Below are 19,538 nucleotides of genomic sequence, written 5' to 3' on the forward strand. Positions count from 1 at the left end.
AGGACAATAATTTTCAGTGCGGAAAACATTGCCTTTTTCCTGCTTGTGTTGCTTATAAAACTAAGAGAGAGTCTAGAGATGGTGGTGGTGGTGGTGGGGGGCAGCCCACGGAGGGTTTAAAACCCTGATTTGGGGATGTTTTTCTTTTTATATGGTTTCTCCAGCCCCACCCTCAGAGACTCGGTAGGTTCTTTAGGTCTGGAGAGGAGTGCAGTGTGCAAGTGGAGACGTATCTAAAAATCTCCCCAGGTTATTCCAGTACACAATCAAGGCTGGCAATCTGTGAACTAGTGCTAGACCAAGGGAGCGGGATAAATGCCCACCAGCTGGGGTAGTTTGCTGTATTAATTTGGCTTTGGGCGACTGGATAAGCCTGGTTGTTGCAATCCCAGATTGCCTTCAAAAACCACCTGGCTCAACACAAGACAGCATGAGAATTCATACAGAGCAGAAGCAATGGCCAAGTAGGTCCACAAGCCTGACTTTCCATTTCAAATGGCAGGACAGAAACGTGTGTGCAGTGTGGCTGCACTGTGGCAAATGAACACAGGAGGGCAATGTGGCACCATGTGGCTTAGAAGCTCTGACTGATGAGCCCTTGACCCAAACTCCTGCCCAGGCTCCCGGGGCTGCTGAGCAGGGAAGGACCCACCTTCCCCCCTTCTACCACCTGCCTAGCTTCTGTTCCACAGAAATTGGCTCTCAGCTTATTGAAGTTCATCCAACATTTATTGACCACGAATTAGCTTATGTTAAGCAGTGTCCTAAGTTATTTCATTTAATTTTTGTAGCCATCCAAGGTAGACACATTACTTCCATTCTACCAAAGAGAAAATTGCAGCTTAGGGAAGTTAATTAATTTCCTAGTGGGTTGGTAGAATCAGGAGTTAGACCCAAACCTGTTTGAGTCCAAGTCAAGAGTGTTCCTTCCATTCGACACCTGTTCCTTTATACAGGTGACATAGAATTGTTGCTAATTATTTAAAATGTTATGTTATCAGGTGTTTATGCATATTAGTTATTTATTTTCCAAATTTTTAAAGCCAAAAACGCCAATAAGAATAACTGAATTAAAGATTCAAGTCCATGGTCTGTTTGCATTTTAACAAGAGATTGAAGAAGCAAAGAATGAACGGCTGATGGTGAAACAGCCACCATGGCATTGCCACACTGAAAGCCTACGGACCAAATCCAGGATTTTATTTGGTTTACACGGTGGTGTTTAAAAATCTAAATTTCAGTGGTTTTAGATGGGATTTTTGCTCTATAGTTTATCATAGTCCCCACCACATTCTGTTTTCTTTACAACTTTATGTTTCCCTCATCTCTGCTACCTGCCTGGTATCTACCAATGGCAGCACCAGGCTGATGGGTCATAACTACTGCAAGATGAGAATGGCCTTTGGACCTTAAACTCCACCTCACCCAACCCACCCCATCCTATCTCTTTCCTCATTACTTCTCTCCCTGGTGTATCAACACACCGGCTGTTGTAGCTGGAGGCTCAGGCACCTGTGATGGGTGCGTTAGTGAGTCTAATTTGCTGCTTCTAGTACCCAGAGCAGCTCCAGGGTTGCCAGGGCTAAATTTAACTTGCAGCTGCTTTATCAGATGCTCAAGGTATTTTCAGCCCTAGAAGTCCTGATGGCTGTGCTGGAAATTGCTGAGGGCTGCTGTCCAGGGCTCACACCCAATGTTTTGGATTGAAATTAGCATCCAGGTTGTTTCAAGGTCTTGGGTTTTAAAATTCTGTACCCTTCCCTTTTTATTCCTTAGTTTGGGGAGAAGGCAAGGAGTGGCAGGGTGTAAGGCAACACAAAGTAGATGTTGGGGACCCCCTGAATATGATCAGTTATTTCTCTATTCTCTACAATCAGTCATCACTAAGGAATGTGGATGTCTTGAGCTGGAGACTATCCTCTCCAGCTGAGGCCAAGAGGGGTGAGCCATGTGGCCAGGACCACCCTCTGATCGGTGGCTGAGAGGAGGGGACTGTCTGCATTGCATGGAGACGGACTGCCAGCTGGTTCGTTCCCTCCTAACTTGATGACCCCTGAGTCACTGTCCGGGGAGCTGCTGGGTCTTGTTCTGAGCTCTACCCTTCTTCATGTGTCACCAGTGTCCTTTCCTGACCTGAGCATCCATTGTGGACAGGCCTATGTTCCTGGAGGCATTGACCCATGGCTATCTGAGAGTTCCCAGCCTGTGTGTGCTGTGGGGTTGATTTCCTCAGGCTAAGGGAGCAGAAAAATTTGTATGCCTAATCACAGTCTCTTATCAGTGGCAAGTTGAAGAGGAAAGTGGGCCCAGAAATGAGGGAGGTGTGGCAGTGAAGGGGTTGGAAGGAAAGGGAGGATGCAGCAGTTAGGTCCTGAGGGCTTCAGTGTGGAGGAGGGTCTGCTCATGCATTCCCTGGCTATTCTGAGCTGATCCTAGTGAAGCAGGGTCCTCCGTCTCTTCCTAAATCCTAGGCAGAAGTTCTTGTCTGGCACTCAGTGAATGCTTAGTAGGTGCCCACTGGATGGCACCTCCAGCTCACAGTTGGCACACTTTAAGAGCTTAGGGGTCCTCTATTTGGATCTACTTATATTATCCAGGCAAGCCGCAGCTCTCAGAGGTCATTAATTTTATGTTGGGGGTCCCTGAACCCTCCCCTGGTCTCCTCTTATGAGTATTTCAGCACCCTTGCCTCTATCACCCTTACACTGATGATAGCTAACAATTAGGACTCTGTACCAGGCATGATTTTAAACACTTTTCAGGTCTTAACTTCTTTAAACCTTATACTAACTCTATGAGAGAGGCCCTACTATCATTCCCATATTACAAACGAGGCCACTGAGGCCCAGAGAGGTTAAGTGACTTGCCCAAGGTCACGCAGGACTCAGAATTGTGTCTGGCTCCAGGGCCCAGGCTGTTAACCACCGTCCTATTTAACCACCGTCCTATACCACCCTTTCTGTGCTTCCTTGGAATTGCTTGTTTCTTGTCTATCTCCCATGACTTTAAGCTTGACTGATGCCTTTGAGGGGCTAGTGAGTACAGAGTGGGCACTCCGGCCTCTGGGGAAAATTTGCACAGAGATCCCAGCACCCGTGACCCGGGTGGGAGCCCTCAGGGTTCTGCCCTGTTCCTTCCCCAGGCCCTGGCCCCTCCTCTGGCCTCCTGCACCACTGGTGTGGTTGAGTGAACAGGAACATCGCGGGGTTTTATACTTCAGAGTAGACACAATTATTGAGTCTCTCGGCGACTGCTCCAAGACTGGTCACCAACTCACCCGGACATCCAGCTCACTCCCGTGACTGGGGTGGCAGAATCACCTCCTGCAGCGCCAGAGCGCAGGTAGGCACCAAATGCTCCCTTTTTCTGAGGCTCAGCCGCTGACTCAGAGGACCAGCTGTGTGAATTCGCTGTTGCCCCCCATATGGGGTCTCTGAGCCTCCCAGTTTCTGGCGAAGGAGTCTAGGTAGGCTTAGGGTTGAAGTCGGGGTGGGGCAGGGCTTCAGGGGAGGTTTAGCTTAAATCCCTGAAAACAGCTGGAGATAAGCAAGCAGGAGGTCTATGGGGGGGAGGGGGAGAGGAGGGGAGTGCACTGAGGGAAAACACCTACTAGTGTAGGGAGAGGGGAAGTCTCTTCAAAATTGTCCTGAATTGAGCAATGGGGCTGGGTCTTGACATCCTCAAAAGCCACATGGATATATAGGGGCTGTCCCAGAGATGAGGGCATGACCTTGGGCGAGGTAAGTGCTGACAATTGTGAGCCAGTAAGCAATACTGCCCGAGGCTGGAGAACGAGTGGCTACTTTCTGAAGAGGGATTTGGGAAGCCACGGCTTCCACTGTCACAGGTATGCACCGAAAGAGCAACAGCCAAAGGCAGAATCTGTGTCTGAGAGGTGGAAACAGGTGAACCAGAAAAAAAATGGTTCTCAAAGTGTGACCCCAGCCACCACCAGCAGCAGCACCTGGTAACTTGTAGAAAGTATGGTCTCAGCTCCACCTCAGACCTACTCAATTTGCAGCTCTGGGGAAGCCGCTCAGGAATGTGTTTCAAGGAGCACTCCAGGTGATTCTGATGCAAGCTAAAGTTTGAGTACCACTATTCTTTATCCCTTAGCAGGACTGATTAGGGAATTCAGTGAGCATTTATTGAATTCTGATCCTCTGTAGAAGGCCATTTAAAGCAAATCATAGATCTGGACCAAGAAAGCATTAAGAACAACAAAATACACAGAATCAATCACTACAGGGACCAAAATTCATTAATTCTACAAGACAGAGGAATTAAAGGATACATTTCTTATCTAAGATGTGTCACTTCAGTTGCCCATCAATCATCAGCAAAATAATAATACATTATACTAGTAGTCTCCATTCTTTTCCCAAATTATTATATGTTCATGTATCTGATGTGTTAAATTACAAATTTATGATTTGCCCCAAGACCTTCACCACAATGGTTACTTAGAAGCAACAATTAGCTTAAGGGATAAAGGATTAAAGACTAGCACACTGTAACATTTAACCAGACCCTCAACCCAAGTCTTAGTATTATAAGATGCTTCAAGAACAACAGGCTTCTGAAAAAATTGTTAGTTTAGATTGCTAGATTGTTAATTTAAAAATTAAAACAGGACCATCCCTTGGATCATGTTACTAAGTATCCCAGGCTTTGATGCTTATCTATTCAAAGCAAATGATTCAGTTACTAAAACTTATTTTTCAGGATCAGGGAAGTTTGTATCTAGTAGTTTATCTTTTTTTTAAAAATTCCTTCTACATTCCCTTTATTTATATTTGCCTGGTATCCCTTGCTCCCTCATTTTCAACTTTTATCACTTTGTTTTGCTTCTGTTTCTTGAATAAACATAGTTGGGTTGCTGTTAAGCCCATCTGATACTCTGTCTTTTGATAGAATAATTACATTTACATATAATGACAATCGGTAATATTCACTTTAGTTCCACCAAATTACATTACGCTTATGTATTTTATTTTGCTGGTTCCTCTTTATCTCTTTCCTTACTTTTACTGGTTTGATCAAGGTACTTTTATTCTTTTTTCCTTGTTAATTTTTAGCAGCTTTATTGAGGTATAATTGACATACAATAAACTGTATGTTTTAAGGTACGCTATTTAATAAGTTTTGACATATGTGTATGTCCATGATACTACCATCAAAATCAAGATAATGAAAACATCTATCACCCCTAAAAGTTTCCTAGTCCCCTTTTATACTTTTTTCCTCATATCCTCTCCCACCCTCATCCCCAGGCAAACAGTGATCTACTCTCTGTCACCATAAGACTTCTTTGTACTTTAAAGAATTTTATACAAATATAATATATAGTTTGATGCATTTTCATTTGACTTCTTTCAGTCAGCACAATTATTTTGAGATTCACCTATGTTGTGTGTATAAACAATTCATTCATTTTTATTGCCAGGTAGTATTCACTGTATGGGTATACTAGTTGGTTTATCCATTCACCTGTTGATGGACAGTTAGGTTGTTCCTAGTATTTGGCTGTTACATATAAAGCTGCAGTGAATGTTCAAATGCAATTTTCTGTGTGAACACATGCTTTCATTTCTCTTGGAATGGAATAGCTAGTCACATGGTAGAAGTATGCTTAACATTTTAAGAAGTGTTCAAACTTTCCTAAGGAAGTTGTTCCATTTCATTATCAGTTTATGAAAGTTCTAGTTTTTTTCACACCTCTCCAAACGTTATTATGCTTAGTCTTTTTAATTTTAGCTATTCTAATAGGTATATAGTAGCATTTCATTGTGGTTTGAATTTGCATTTCCCTAATGACTGCTGATATTGAGAATCTTTTTATATGTTATTTGCCGTCCACATATCTTTTTTTTTTTTTTTAATAAAGGGTCTGTTAAAATCTTTTGCCTACTTTTTTATGATTGGCTGTTTTCTTATTGAGTTTGACAGCTTATTATATATTTTGGGCATGTCCTTTATCAGACATGTGATTTGCAATTATATTTTCTCAACCTGTGGCTTGTCTTTCTATTCTCTTAAGAGGATCTTTCAAAGAGCAGAGTTCTAAAATTTGATAATGCATAATTTATTAATTTTTTCAATTATGGATCATGCATTTAGTATTATATCTATTAAATCTTTGCTTAACACAAGGTCACAAATATTTTGTCCTAGGTTTCTGTCTAGAAGTTTTGTGGTTTTAGGTTTTACATTTAGACCTGATTAGTTTTGAGTTTATTTTTGACTATGGCATTAAGTATATATTTTTTTGCATACTAGTTGTTCAGCATCACTTACTGAGAAGAACTTCCTTTCACCTCTGACTTGATTTTACACCTTTCCCAAAAATCAGTTGTCCATATATGTGTGGATCTATTTCTGGACTATCTATTCTGTTCCATTGATCTGCTTAGTTTTACATTAATACCAAAATAAGTATTATAAGAACCAAAATCAGGTGGTGGTAATCCTTTAATTTTATTATTATTTTTCAAGGTTGTTTATTCTATTCCAGGTACTTTGCAATTCCATATGTATTTTATAATCAGATTGTCAATAAAAATATCCTGCTGGGATTTTTTTTACGGTAATTGTGTTGAAACTATAAATTACTTTGAGGAGAAGTAACATTATTGAATTTTCTGACTCATAACATGGTATGTCTCACTTTTTATTTAGGTTTCCTTTCATTTCTCTTGGCAACTTTTTGTAGTTTCTGTGTACAGGTCTTGCTCAGCTTTTGTCAGATTTATCCCCATATATTCGTATTTTTTATGCTATTTTAATGACATTAATATTTCAATTTCAATTTGTGATTGTTCCTGATATTTCAAAATTGACTTTTGTTTAGTGATCTTGTATGCTTCAGCCTTGCTAAACTACCTTATGAGCTATAGTAGCTTCTTTTTGCAGATTCCCTATATATATGACTCATCATATACCAGGGTTTTCTTTTTTCCTGTCCAAAATGGAGGACTTTTATTTCTTCCCATTGCGTTACTGCATTGGCTAGAACTTCTGTTACAAAATAGAAGTGGTGAGAGAACATCTTGCCTTGTGCCTGGTTTTAGGAGGACAGAATTCAGTATTTCATCATTACAATGTGATGCTAGCTATAGGTTTCTGTAGATTTCCTTCATCTGATTGCAAAAGTTCTCAACTATTCCTAGTTGGCTAAGAGTTTTTCTTTTAAATCAGGAATGGATGCTAAATTTTGTTAAATGCTTTTTTTTTTTTGCATTTATTGGGATTACTATGTGGCTTTTCACTTTAGTTTGTATATGATGAATTGCATTTATAAAGCTTTGTTTATTGAAAGCTAAACAAACTTTGCATTCTTGGGATACCATCCCCCCCACCCCCACCTTGGTCATGATGTATATCCTTTATGTATATTGCTGGATTAAATGTTAAAAATTTTTAAATGTTGCAACTTTTTCTATCTATGTTCATGGGGGCTAATCGTCTATATAATTGTGTTTTCTTGTAACATTTTTTTCTGATTTTGTACCATGGTAATGCTGGCCTCAGAATGAGTTTGGAAGTATACTATCCTTTTCAGTTTTTTGGAAGAGTTTTTGTAGAGTTGGTATTATTTCTTCTTCAGTAGAAGCCATCTGGGCCTGGAGTATTCTTTGAGGGAATGCTTAATAGATAAAGGGTTATTCAGGCTATCACTTTCTTCTTGAGTAGTTTTGTGTTTTTCAAATAATTTGTTCATTTTATATTAGTTGAGTTTGTTGGTATAAAGTTCTTCATAATACTCCCTTATTTCCCTTTAACATTTATAAAATCTGCAGAGATTCCACTTCTCTCATTCCTGATGTTAGTAATGTTGTCTTCTCCCTTTTCTTCTTTATCAATCTGACCGGAAGTTTATCAATTGAATTTATCTTCCTTAAAAGCTTTTGGTTTTATTGATTTTTTTTCTATTTTATTGATTTCCACTCTGATCTTTATTATATCTTTCATTTACTTATTTTGGGTTTAATTTGATTTTTCTTTTTCTAGTTTCTTAAGGCAGAAGCTAAGATCATTCGAGATCTTTCTTCTTTTCTAATATAGGCATGTAGTGCATTAAATTTCCTTTTAAGTACTGCTTTAGTGGCATCCACACATTTTGAAATATTTTTTCATTTTCATTCACTTCAAAGTGCTTTCTGAGTGGTAGAATTCTTGCCTGCCATGCCAGAGACCCGGGTTTGATTCCTGGTGCCTGCCCATGTTAAAAAAAAAAAAAAGCTTTCTGATTTCCTCTTTTGGTTCATGAGTTATTAAAAGTGTGTTTTAATTTCCAAATATTTAGGAATGATATCTTTCAGTTTGATTTTTAATTTAATTTAAAAATAGAGAACATACTTTGTATGATTTGAATCCTTATGCATTTATCAAGGCCAAGAATATGGTCTATCTTGGTAAATTTTCTGTAAAAACTTAAAAAGAATGTGCATTTTATTATTGTTGGATGTTTTTAAAAAATGTCAATTGGGTCAAATGGTTGACAGTTTTGTTCAAATTTTCTGTATCCTTACTGATTTTCTGTCTACCTAGTCTATCAGTTATTGAGTGGAGTATTGAAATATATGATTACCAGAGTGGTTTTATCTATTTTCCTTGGAATTTCATCAGTTTTTCTTCATGTACGTAGAAGCAATATTTTAGGTATATAAACATTTAGGGTTGTTATTTTCTCATAATGAATTGAACCCTTTATCATGAGTTTATCTTCTTCCTAATATATTTTGCTCTGAAATCTACTCTGTCTGATATTAATATGGCCAGTTGTGCTTTCTTTGATTTATGTTAAGATGATATATATCTTTTTTCTCTCCTTTTACTTTTAACATTTGTGTCTTTATATTTAAAGCATTTCTTGAATCATATGGTTGCATTTTTTTTTTGGATGCGCATGCCATTTATTTGCTTGCTACGTGGCAAGCTGCCCCAAACAGCCAGCACTGTCCAGGACACACAACCCACTTAAAGATGGAGGATTCCAGAGTCTCCAAAATCCATCTGCACCAGGGTCCACCCACGGCAGGCAGTGCCTTTAATGAGAGGTCACAGGAGCTGGGCTGACCCGGGTCAGTGGAGGGTCCGAAACCACGGGCAGTGAGAGCCGGGGCTCACAGGGACCTGGGTTTTTATGCTTCTGGGGTCTGCTCTCAATGTCCTTATCAGGGGAGTGTCCCCTGAGCAGGCATCAAGCCAGTCCACAGCACATCCTCGCACGAATGGCAGGTGATCCCTTGTCATAAAAAAACATGCTTCTCTCCATTTGTTTACCTTCTCGCTGTGGACACCACCTCCAGCTGGGGTAGAGTGAGGCAGAGATCTTAAGTCAAGCCCTGGATGGGGCTGCCAGGCGTGTACCCACAAAACCCCAGCACCCCCCACCAGCTCACCCCCAGCCAAAGACACGGTGTCGTGTTCCCTTTCTGTGTTTGTGTGAGCCATAGTCCTTGTTACTGCATTTTTGCTCTTTACCACTGTATTTCCGCAATACATTAATTTTTTTCCTAAATAAAATGTGCATATAATTAAAAAAAAAACAACAAAAAACGGAGGCAAGTATCACTTAAATCCTCTTGCTCAAACTCAGGCTGCCCCCAGCCCCACCCCAAGCCTTGACCCGCTTTCTGATTTTTTCCTCTGCACTTCTCAAGATGTTTTGCTTTTTGGAGCTCCTTCTTTCTGGAGCTCCCTCCTGGGGTTTCCCTTCCCCTCGCCTTCCCACAATGGTACCGGTTTTTAATTTTATTCCCCTTCATTTACTTACTCCTTTGTTTTGCTGGAGCACATCCTCCAGTTTGCAGAGCTAATTACTGAAAACCTGGTGGGCCCAAAACGTCTGATTATCTCCTCCCACTTGATGCAGACTTCAAGTTGCATGCTACTTTCCCCCAGAAATGTGGAAGGTTTGCCCACTGCTTTTGGTTTCTATCAGGCTGTGCAGCAGCCGAGGTGTTCTCAGTTGTGATCCTTCAAACGTGACCCAGAAGCATTTAAGATGCCAGAACCTCTAAAGCACATTCCCGGGACAGGCTGTCTGGGTCCTTGCTGTATGGAGATGAGACTCTGCTCCCACGGACCTGGGATGTTTCCTTCCATTCTTTCTTTCTTTCTTTTTTAATGCTGTATGATGGGGGTCCCATTTCATTCTTTTTCCATGTGAGTATCCCGTTATTGTTGCATCAGTTTGATTTTTTGGGGGGGGGGGGAGGGGGGCGGGAGAAGTGCACGGCAATCAAACTCGGGTCTTCTGCATGGCAGGGGAGAATTAATTCTACCACTGAACTACCCTTGCACGCCCTCTTCCATTATTTCTTTGACAACCTTCTTCCTTCTATATTTCTCTGTTCTCTTTGGAACTCCTGAATTGCTCCTTTATTTTCTCTCTCCACTCCCCAGTTTCCAGCGCTGTCCTTTCTGCTCTACTTCCTGGGAGGTTTCCCCAACTTGAATCTTCTAATCCCCTACTGAATTTTTATGTTTAGCTACTGTGTTTCTAACTTCCCAGCCCTCCCTTGTCCCCTCTCATCTTTTCCCAGCCTCCCATGGGCTGGAAGTCTCTGTAAGGAACGGGTATGTGCTTGTCAGTTGGGCTTTGGGGCGCTGGGTGCCCCAGTATTGCCAGGTGGCAGTGGGGGGTTGGAATGGGGGCAGTCCCCTTGGTCTGTGGGACCAAGAAGGGCATTCCACAGATAAGAACTGCCCAGCTCTCACACCCAGTATTCCATCACACAGGGAGAGGAGATTCGAAAGACCTCTCCCTGTCAGGTACCAACACAGTCAGGAGGCACTTTTAAGAACACATGTGTACATGCCTGACCCCCCACACCAAAAGGTGGGCCACTCTGAGCCTCAGTTTCCCCACTCATCACAACGAAAGGCCCTGATATGACTCTCTATCCCCACCCCAGCTCAAATTCCATGTTCTCTGGGTGAATCCTAAGCTCCTCCCACCCTCACACTGGTCAGGGGGCCTGGGGCAGTTCACACGAGGCCTCAAAGGCCTGCTCTGGTCAGTGAAGTTTCTATGGGGAGATAGGGACAAGACCCAGGGCCAGACCCAGGATGCTGAGCGAGGGGTGGGAGGGGGTGCTTGTCAGTCCAGAACATGTTGGCTTCCCAGGTGTACGACTCAGGTGACCACGGAAGATGGGTGCTTGCCCTCCAGAGCTGGTTCCAAGTGAAAAGTTATAACAGAGGAATTAACAATTCCAGGCGTTCGAGTACACAAAATTCCAGGATGTGGCCAGGGAGTTGGGGACAGGGGCTCATGGAGGTGATGCTCAAGTGGAGAACGGTGCCGGGCTAAGGCTCCAGGCAGGTGAGGGAAGATGCCAGGCAGGAGTCTGATCTAGGTTCTGGTGAGTGTCCGCCAAGGAAGAAGGGATGGGCAGAAAGCAGGGGCTGGAGGTGGCCCTGTCCATCATGAACAGCTGTACTGCGGACGGCGGCCAAGACCGCACCGGCCGGCGTTCCCGGGTCACCGCCCTACTATATGGTTGCATTTTATGTGACAATTTCTGCCTTTTAATTGGTTTGCTTCGACTTTTTACAACTAATGTGATTATTGATATATTAGCTTGGGTCTGTTATCTTGCTATTTAGTATTTTGTCTCATCCGTTATTTGTTCCTTTGTTTTACTTTCAAATGATATTATATTGCTTCATGTACCATATAAGCCCTTAGAACAATATCCTTTAATTTCTCCCTTAGACTTTGTGCTATTATCATATATTTTACTTTGATATATGTTTAAGCCCCACAGCATATTGTTACTTTGTTTAAACAATCAGTTTTTTTTTTGGTGTGCTGTATGGTAGGGTCACGTCGTTGTATTTCCATGTGAGCATCCCATTATTGCAGCACCATTTGTTGAATTTCTGTTTGTTTTTTGTTTGTTTTGCTTGTTTGTTTGTTTTTGGGGAAGTGCATGGACTGGGAATCAAACCCGGGTCTCCCTCATGGCAGGCAAGAAGTCTACCATTGAACTACCCTTGCACTCCCCAATCAGTTTTTTAAAGAAATTTAATAAGAAAAAAATCTTATGTATTTACCAACATAGTTAACGATTTCCAGTGCTCTTCTTTTTTTTTGTATAGATACACATAGTCATTTGGTATCATTTTCCTTCATCCTGAAGGAATTCCTTTATCATTTTTGTAACATAAATCTACTTATGAATTCTTTCAGCTTGTGTGTGTCTGAAAATATCTTTATGCCACTTTTATGTTTTTTTTGTCTGTCTGTTTGTTTGTCTTTTTTTTTTTTTGCCACTTTTGTTTTTGAAAGATATTTTGAAAGGGTATAAGATTCTTGGTTGACAGTTTTTTTTCTTTCAGCGTTTTAACTCTGTTGCTCCATTGTTGGCTCAATTGCATTGTTTCCAAAAAAACCGTCATGCTTATTATCTTTGTTCTTCTCTATGTGAAGGATCTTTTTTCCTCCAATTTTAAGATTTTCTCTTTAATATTGGTTTTCAGAAATTTAGTTATCAGGTACCTTGGTATAATGTTTTTCATGTTTCTTTTGCTCGAGTTTGAACTTCTTGGATATGTGAGTTTATAATTTGCATCAGATTTTTAATGTCTTCAGCTATGATCTTCACTGTTTTTCTGTTCCCCTTTCTCCTTTGGGACTTCAATTACAATATTGATGCTTTCTCACAGTTCAGTGATGTTCTGTCCATTTATTTTTGAGTCTTGTTTCTCCCTGTTTTGTTTTGAAAAGCTTCTGCTATGTCATTAAATTCACTAATCTTTTCTTCTATACCGAATCCTATCTAGTGTATTTTTCATCTCAAATATTGTACTTTTCATCTTTGGAATTTCAGTTTGGATCGTTTTTGTATCTTCTATGTCTCTACTTATCATGTTCAATATTCTAGCTTTTTCAACAGATGGTACAGTTATAATAATTGTTTTTCTGACTTTTTTAATGCTAATTCTAACATCTGTGTTCGTTCTGGGTTGGCTTGATTGATTATTTTTTCTCCTTAATATGGGTTGTAGTTTTCTGCTTCTTTTCATTTATGCTAGTGTTTTATTGGATGCCAGACATTGTGAATTTTACCTTGTTGGCTGCCGGCTATTTTTATACTTTTAACGTTCTTGAGCTTTGTTCTGGGATACAGTTAATTTACGTGGAATGATTCGGTCCTTTCAGGTCTCACCTTTAAGATTTGTTAGGTGGGGCCAGAACTGTCTTTAGTCTAGGGAAAATTATTCCTCTGTGCTTATGCAAGAGCCTTTCGAGTACTCGAAGCCCCATGAATTATGATGTTTTCCTGTTTGGCTCGTAGGAACAGCCACTCTTCCTGGGCTTCTCAGTATTCCAGGTACTGTTCCCTTTATTCTTTTCAAATAGCTCCTTACACACATGCATTGATCAGTTCTCTGCTGCATACTCAAGAGTAACCCTCTGTGGATGTTCCTAGAGTCTACCATTAGTCAAGTCCTTTAAGAAAGAAATACTGAGGAATGTTATTCCTTACAGCCAACCTCAGCTGGAGGGTCCTACTCTATGCCACCTTCCCTTTTGGCTGAGTGGAGATCTAGGAATCTAGTTTAGGCTGGGGTTTTGGAATATGGGCCTGTAGTGAGGAGTTAGCCCAACCCTCCCTGTGGGGGTGAAGAAAGAAAAGTGCTATTCATATCCTAGGTAAGGGAGGGTTAGGAAATAAAGATTTTTCAGTAAAACATTATTTTCCTTATTCTTTTTTTAAATATAAGATATCTTTAAGTACTGGCTTTTAAAATTCAGGTCTGGCAAGTAAAATCCTGTTTTCTGAAGTATAAGGTCCAATGCAGAAGATAAATATATAAAAGGATTAGTGATATAGGTAAGAAGGGATGACAGTCTAAACAATAAAGCTAATTAGAAGAAACTTTTTAGATAAATTTGGAAACAGAAAACAGTTACCAGAATTAAGTCCTGGTCTATATTTAGAAATTATAAAACATCTTTTTAAGATTGTTTAAAAAAAAAAAGCCTTGGTGCTAACTGGATTTCAAATATGTATCGCCTTAAAGAGCATCTAAAGGTGTTTTGTGTTCATTGGTATTCATGGTTAGAGGCATTCAAATTGAGAACTGTTAACTTTAGAAGTTATATAAATGGTTATTTTTCATTGTCAGACAGAAAATCCTTAGGTTACACTTTTGTCTCTTCTCCCTTTATGCCTCAAGGCAAATAAATCAATAAATGTGACAGATTCCTTACCTTCTAGAATATTACTAGAGATTTATTACTGATGGAGCAAAAAAGGATCAGAGGCATCAAATTCAAGGGTGTAAGTCTACACACAGAGCAGACAAAATAAAGCAAGTGATTTTGGGCAATGGGTCCCAGAGAGATTTGTTAAACATTTTCTGGAAGTGGAGGGTTGTATACTATTGAGAGTGCACATCAGTGTGCCATAGAGGCTAGAAGCCGCAGGATGTATATAACATATCTTGGAACGTCATTTTACCTATTGGTGAATAATTGTAATTAGGAGGTAAAGACAAAAATAATGGATAAGAAAGAGAGTGTGTTCTGAAAGAATTCAATATCTAGTTCTTCTTGTTCAGTATCTCAATGTTCTTCCTTCCCCAATATATAAAATGAAAAAACATTTGCTAAATTTATTAGTTGTTATGCAGACCTTGTTCTAAGTAACTTATATGTAGTAACTCAAAGTCCGCAATAACCCTGTATTTATCACTTCCATTGGATGACTGAGGAAGAAGGTGGTCTGTGTTCCCCAGACTGGGAATCATTGTATAGTGGAATAGATATGTTTATAAATATGATAATTGTAACTGAAATGCAGGAGTGTTAAGACATTATTTCTAAGAAAGTGGAGATCTCTGATTTTAGATAGAGGACTGACTGAGTTTAGAAACTTCAACATGGGAATCGCTTCTCTTTCCAGCTAATTATTGGTCAGCTGGATTGGGGGGAGAGATTATATATTGTATCAAAATCCACCTTCAGTTAATTCCTGAAAACCAGTTCTGTTTTTAGGGCAGCTTTTCTTAATGTTTTGTGTATTAGATGCTAATAGATATTATATGGGAAAATGAAAGAGGGGGTTTGTGGTCAAGTTGGTTTGGTAAACATCTGGTTAAACAAATTTTAAAGGTTTCTTTACTGGAAGATTTTCTGTCTTTTGTATGCTAACGTGCTTCGTGAATCTCAGGAAGATTCCCTTTGTGACATTTTTTCAGATGTATTTGCCTACACAACTCTTTGCTTGATAACTCCAAACTAACACTCCATGGGAAATGGCTGGGAAAACAAGGCTAAGGTGTCCGAAAGTTACAATTAGTCTAATCGTCCTTTTCCTCACTAGCTTTCCAAATGCATATACATGTGTTCCAAGTATAGTCTTCTCTAAACTAAATATCCCTGCATCTTTCATTCTTTTTCACATAAGATTTTTAGTCCCTTCTCCCTTTGGTCACTGTGCCAATTTGAAAAGATTTATGTACCCTAGAAAAGCCATGTTTTAATCCTAATCAACCTTGTGGGAGCAATGGTTTCTTCTAATCCTATTCAGTACTGTATGTTGGAAACTTTAATTATATTATCTTCATGGAGATGTGGCTCAATCAAGTGTGGGTATTAAACCTGATTAGGTGGAGATGTGTCTCCACCCATTCCAGGTGTGTCTTGATTAGTTTACTGGAATCCTATAAAAGAAAAAGTATTTTGGAGAAAGCCTCAGAAGGCTGCAGAACCATAAAGTAGAGAGTTCCTTTTGAGAACGTCAGGAGAACAAGGATATTCTGGGAGAACAAGGATATTCTGAGAGAGCAGAGAACACTGCAGAATCACAAAGCAGAGAGTGCACCAGCCAGCGACCTTTTGAGAACAAGGAGAAAGCCACAGAACCACAACAGAAGGATGAGAGAGCCACAGAGTCCACCAACCAGCGACCTTTGGAGATGAAGGAAAACGCCTCCCAGGGAGCTTCATGAAACGAGAGGCTGGAGAGAGAGCTAGCAGATGCTGCCATGTTTGCCATGTGCCCTTCCAATTGAGAGAGACATGCTGAATATCATTGGCCTTCTTGAACCAAGGTATCTTTCCTTGGATGCCTTAGATTGGACATTTCTGTAGACTTGTTTTAATTTGGACAATTTCACAGCCTTAGAACTGTAAACTAGAAACTTATTAAAATTCCCCTTTTTAAAAGCCGTTCCGTTTCTGGTATATTGCATTCTAGCAGCTCTCAACTAGAACAGTCATCATCTCTGGGAAGCTCCAGCCAGTCAATTTCTTTCCCAAAGTGTGGGATTTAGAACCTTAAGGTGGTTTTGGGTTGGAAATTGTGAACTTGCTAGGGACATTCTCCTTCTGCCCTTTATTTTCAATCTGACAGAGTGGGTTAATGGATTTTTTACACAGAAATGATGGATGCTAGAGGCAAGAGAAGCTTGTCAAATCTGAAGTGATTCAGAGAACAAGCAGAATGATTTTTATTTTTGAAGTGTTGACATATCTTAAATAAGCAAACATTTGAGAGCTTACTGTGTGCATTGCTCTGTGGAGGATACAGGAGGTGTAGGCCATTAATCTTTCCCTCAAAGAGCTGATCATTGAGCTAGGGAGAGGCTTAAGAGAAAAGGCAAAAAACAAACAAACAAGGAAGCATTGCTAAACACCAGATTATATAGATTAACTAGGATTGTAGGCATTGAAGGAAAATTCTCTGCCAGCCAATTTCATATTTATTTCCTCAACAGTATCTGACATACACATTGAGAACTAATAAATGTTGTTGTTGGGCTGAAAGAGGCATGCCTGACTTTAAAGAGTCCATGTGCTCCCAGATTGCTTGGCTGTAAAGTCAATTTTTGATCATTGAATACTTGTTCCCATTGATATTTTATAAAATTAGAAATGTGTTTTCTGGAATAAAGTGATATCTACTCCGAGTAAGAAATCATGTGCTGAATTGGAATCAATTCTAAAAAGTCATATGTTTAAATGCCAAAAATAGAGAGTTGTTTTTAAGGGTACGAAGTATTATTCTAAATAATTAAAAAAATATACTTTCCTCTCAAGGCAATTCTCACAACTAAGGAAATAGTGTAGTGGCTAAGAATGCAAATGTTGGCGCCAGAGTGCTTTGTTTCCATCCCTGCTCTTCTACTTATGAGTAACTTTGGGTAAGTACTTAACTTCTCAATGTCTTGTTTTCCTTTTTAATATGGGATATTAAATAATGCTTACCTCACAGGATTGGTGTGAGTGTTAAATGAATTTCTCTATGTAAAGCAATTAGAATATTTATAGTACCCCTTTCTATTAATTAATTTGTTGTTGTATAACAATAACCCCCAAACTAAGTAGCTTAAAACAAGAATTATCATTTATTATCTTTTATAGTTTCTGAGGATCAGGAATTTAGGAGAGGCTTAGCTGGGTGATTCTGGTTTGAGATTTCTCACGAAGTTGTTATCCTCTATCTCCTGGGGATGAGGTTATCTGAAGTTTTAATTGGAACTGGAGGATCCACATCCACGGTGGCTCACTCACCACCATGAATGACCAGTTGGTGCTGGCTGTTGCTGGGAAACTTCAGTTCTATTCCACATGGGCCTCTTCACAGGACTGCTTGAGTGTCCTCCCAGTTTTCCCTTAGAGTGAGAGATCTGAGACCAGTATGGAAACTGCAATGCCTTTTATGACTCATAAAAACTTTCCATGCACTTTAGGATCTCACAGCTTTATTGAGCAATTGATGAATTGGGCAGTATCCCATTTAGAAAGTAGAAGGAAACTCCCAGTTTTAGTTTGTTAATGCTGCCAGTAATGCAATATACCAGAAAATGAATTGGCATTTTTTTTTGTGGGGGGGGAAGGGGTGCATGGTCCGGAATCAAACCGGGGTTGGATTGGCTTTTATAAAGGGAATTTATTTTTTATTTTTTATTTTTTACATGGGCAGGCACTGGGAATCGAACCCGGCTCCTCTGGCATGGCAGGCAAGCGTCCTTGCCTGCTCAGCCACCGTGGCCTGCCCAAGGGAATTTATTTTTATAAATAAATAAATTTTTTATAAATAAATATTTACAGTTCTAAGGCCATAAAAATATCCACACTAAGTCATCCAGAGAAAGATACCTTGACTCATGAAAGGGCTGATGACGTTCGGGGTTTCTTTATCAGCTGGATAGGCACATAACATCGCCTACTAACTTTCTATCTCAGCTTCTCATTTCAAATGGCTTCCCTGGGGACATTTTTCTTTCTGAATCTCCAGGTGTATCTGTCTGTGTTTAGTTCTGAAACTTTTTCAAATCGGTTCCCTCTTAAGACTCCAGTAAGCAGATTAAGACCCACCTTGATTGGGCAGAGACACATCTCCATTGAAACCACCCAGTCAGAAGTTCCCACCTGACACCCAAATCAACAGGCCATGCCCTTGATCTTGAGGCTTACTCTTGTGAAACTTCTGTAGGTAGCAGAGTAGCTTAGCCTGCCTATAAGTATGCCTAAGAGTTACCTCTTTTTTGCTCAGATGTGGCCTCTCTCTATCTAGCCCAACTCTACAAGTGAAATCATTGCCCTCCCCTCTATGTGGGAAATGACATCCAGGGATGAAAGTCTCCCTGGCAGCTTGGGAGATGACTCTCAGGGATGAGTCTGGCCCTGGCACCATAGGAGCAACAATTCCTTCCTGACCAAAAGGGGGAAAATAAGTATAAGTAATAAAGTATCAGTGGCAGATAGAGTTCAAATAGAGTCGAGAGGCTACTCTGGAGGTTTCTCTTACATAAGCTTCAGTTAGACCTTGCTACCTATCATAATCTGCCAACCCCCAACCAGGACTATTCCAGCCAATCCTAAAGAACACCTAGGGCAATATATAAGATTCCACAAGGGCTCCATGCACTAGTGTAACTTTCCAGAAAACAACCTCCAGATGGGTCCCGGGACCAGATAAGTCCTGAAACCTAGAGGGCCCAGCCTCTCCAGAACATCAGATAGTTCCATCTCCCTACCCCATATTAGTGACAGACCCTTCCAACGTTCGAATGGCCACAGCCCAAACACCCCTAAAGAGTGATATACATTCGAAAAGTTTGAATGGCCATAGCCCAAACACACCAAAGAGTGATATAGAAATATCAAAGATGTTGGTGGAGTTATACAGAGAAGATAGGATTTAACAAATGAATATGATTGCTGAGTCATTAAATTGTTGTCTCTGTTAGTCTTTAGTATCTTAGAGCAGCTAGAAGTAAAAACCTAAAATAGTGGAATTGTAACCCATGTCAAACTCTGAAATATGTTCTACAACTAATTGTGGTGCTGTGCTTTGAATTTATTGCTTTTTTGTATTTATGTTATTTTTCACAAAAAAAGTTGATTGTGTTGATAAAAAAAAATTTATGCCTTCTAGCCTCCTATACTCTGGAGCAGCTAGAAGGACAAATCTGAGAGAATTGTATGGTAGCCCATGACTGACTCTGGGATCTGTCCTGTAACTACTTGTTGAAGAGTGCTTTGAAAACTATTCCTTCTTTATTTCTTT

The 19,538-nt window shown here is 40.1% G+C and overlaps 1 pseudogene; it reads right to left on the reverse strand.

Annotated features, from left to right (window-relative positions):
- Positions 1–18,188, reverse strand: part of LOC143681444 (vesicle transport protein GOT1B pseudogene) — a 31,621-nt pseudogene extending 13,433 nt beyond the window's left edge.
- Positions 18,189–19,538: the final 1,350 nt, after the last annotated feature.

Source organism: Tamandua tetradactyla, chromosome 1 (assembly GCF_023851605.1).
Source record: "Tamandua tetradactyla isolate mTamTet1 chromosome 1, mTamTet1.pri, whole genome shotgun sequence".
Taxonomy (NCBI): Eukaryota; Metazoa; Chordata; class Mammalia; order Pilosa; family Myrmecophagidae; genus Tamandua; species Tamandua tetradactyla.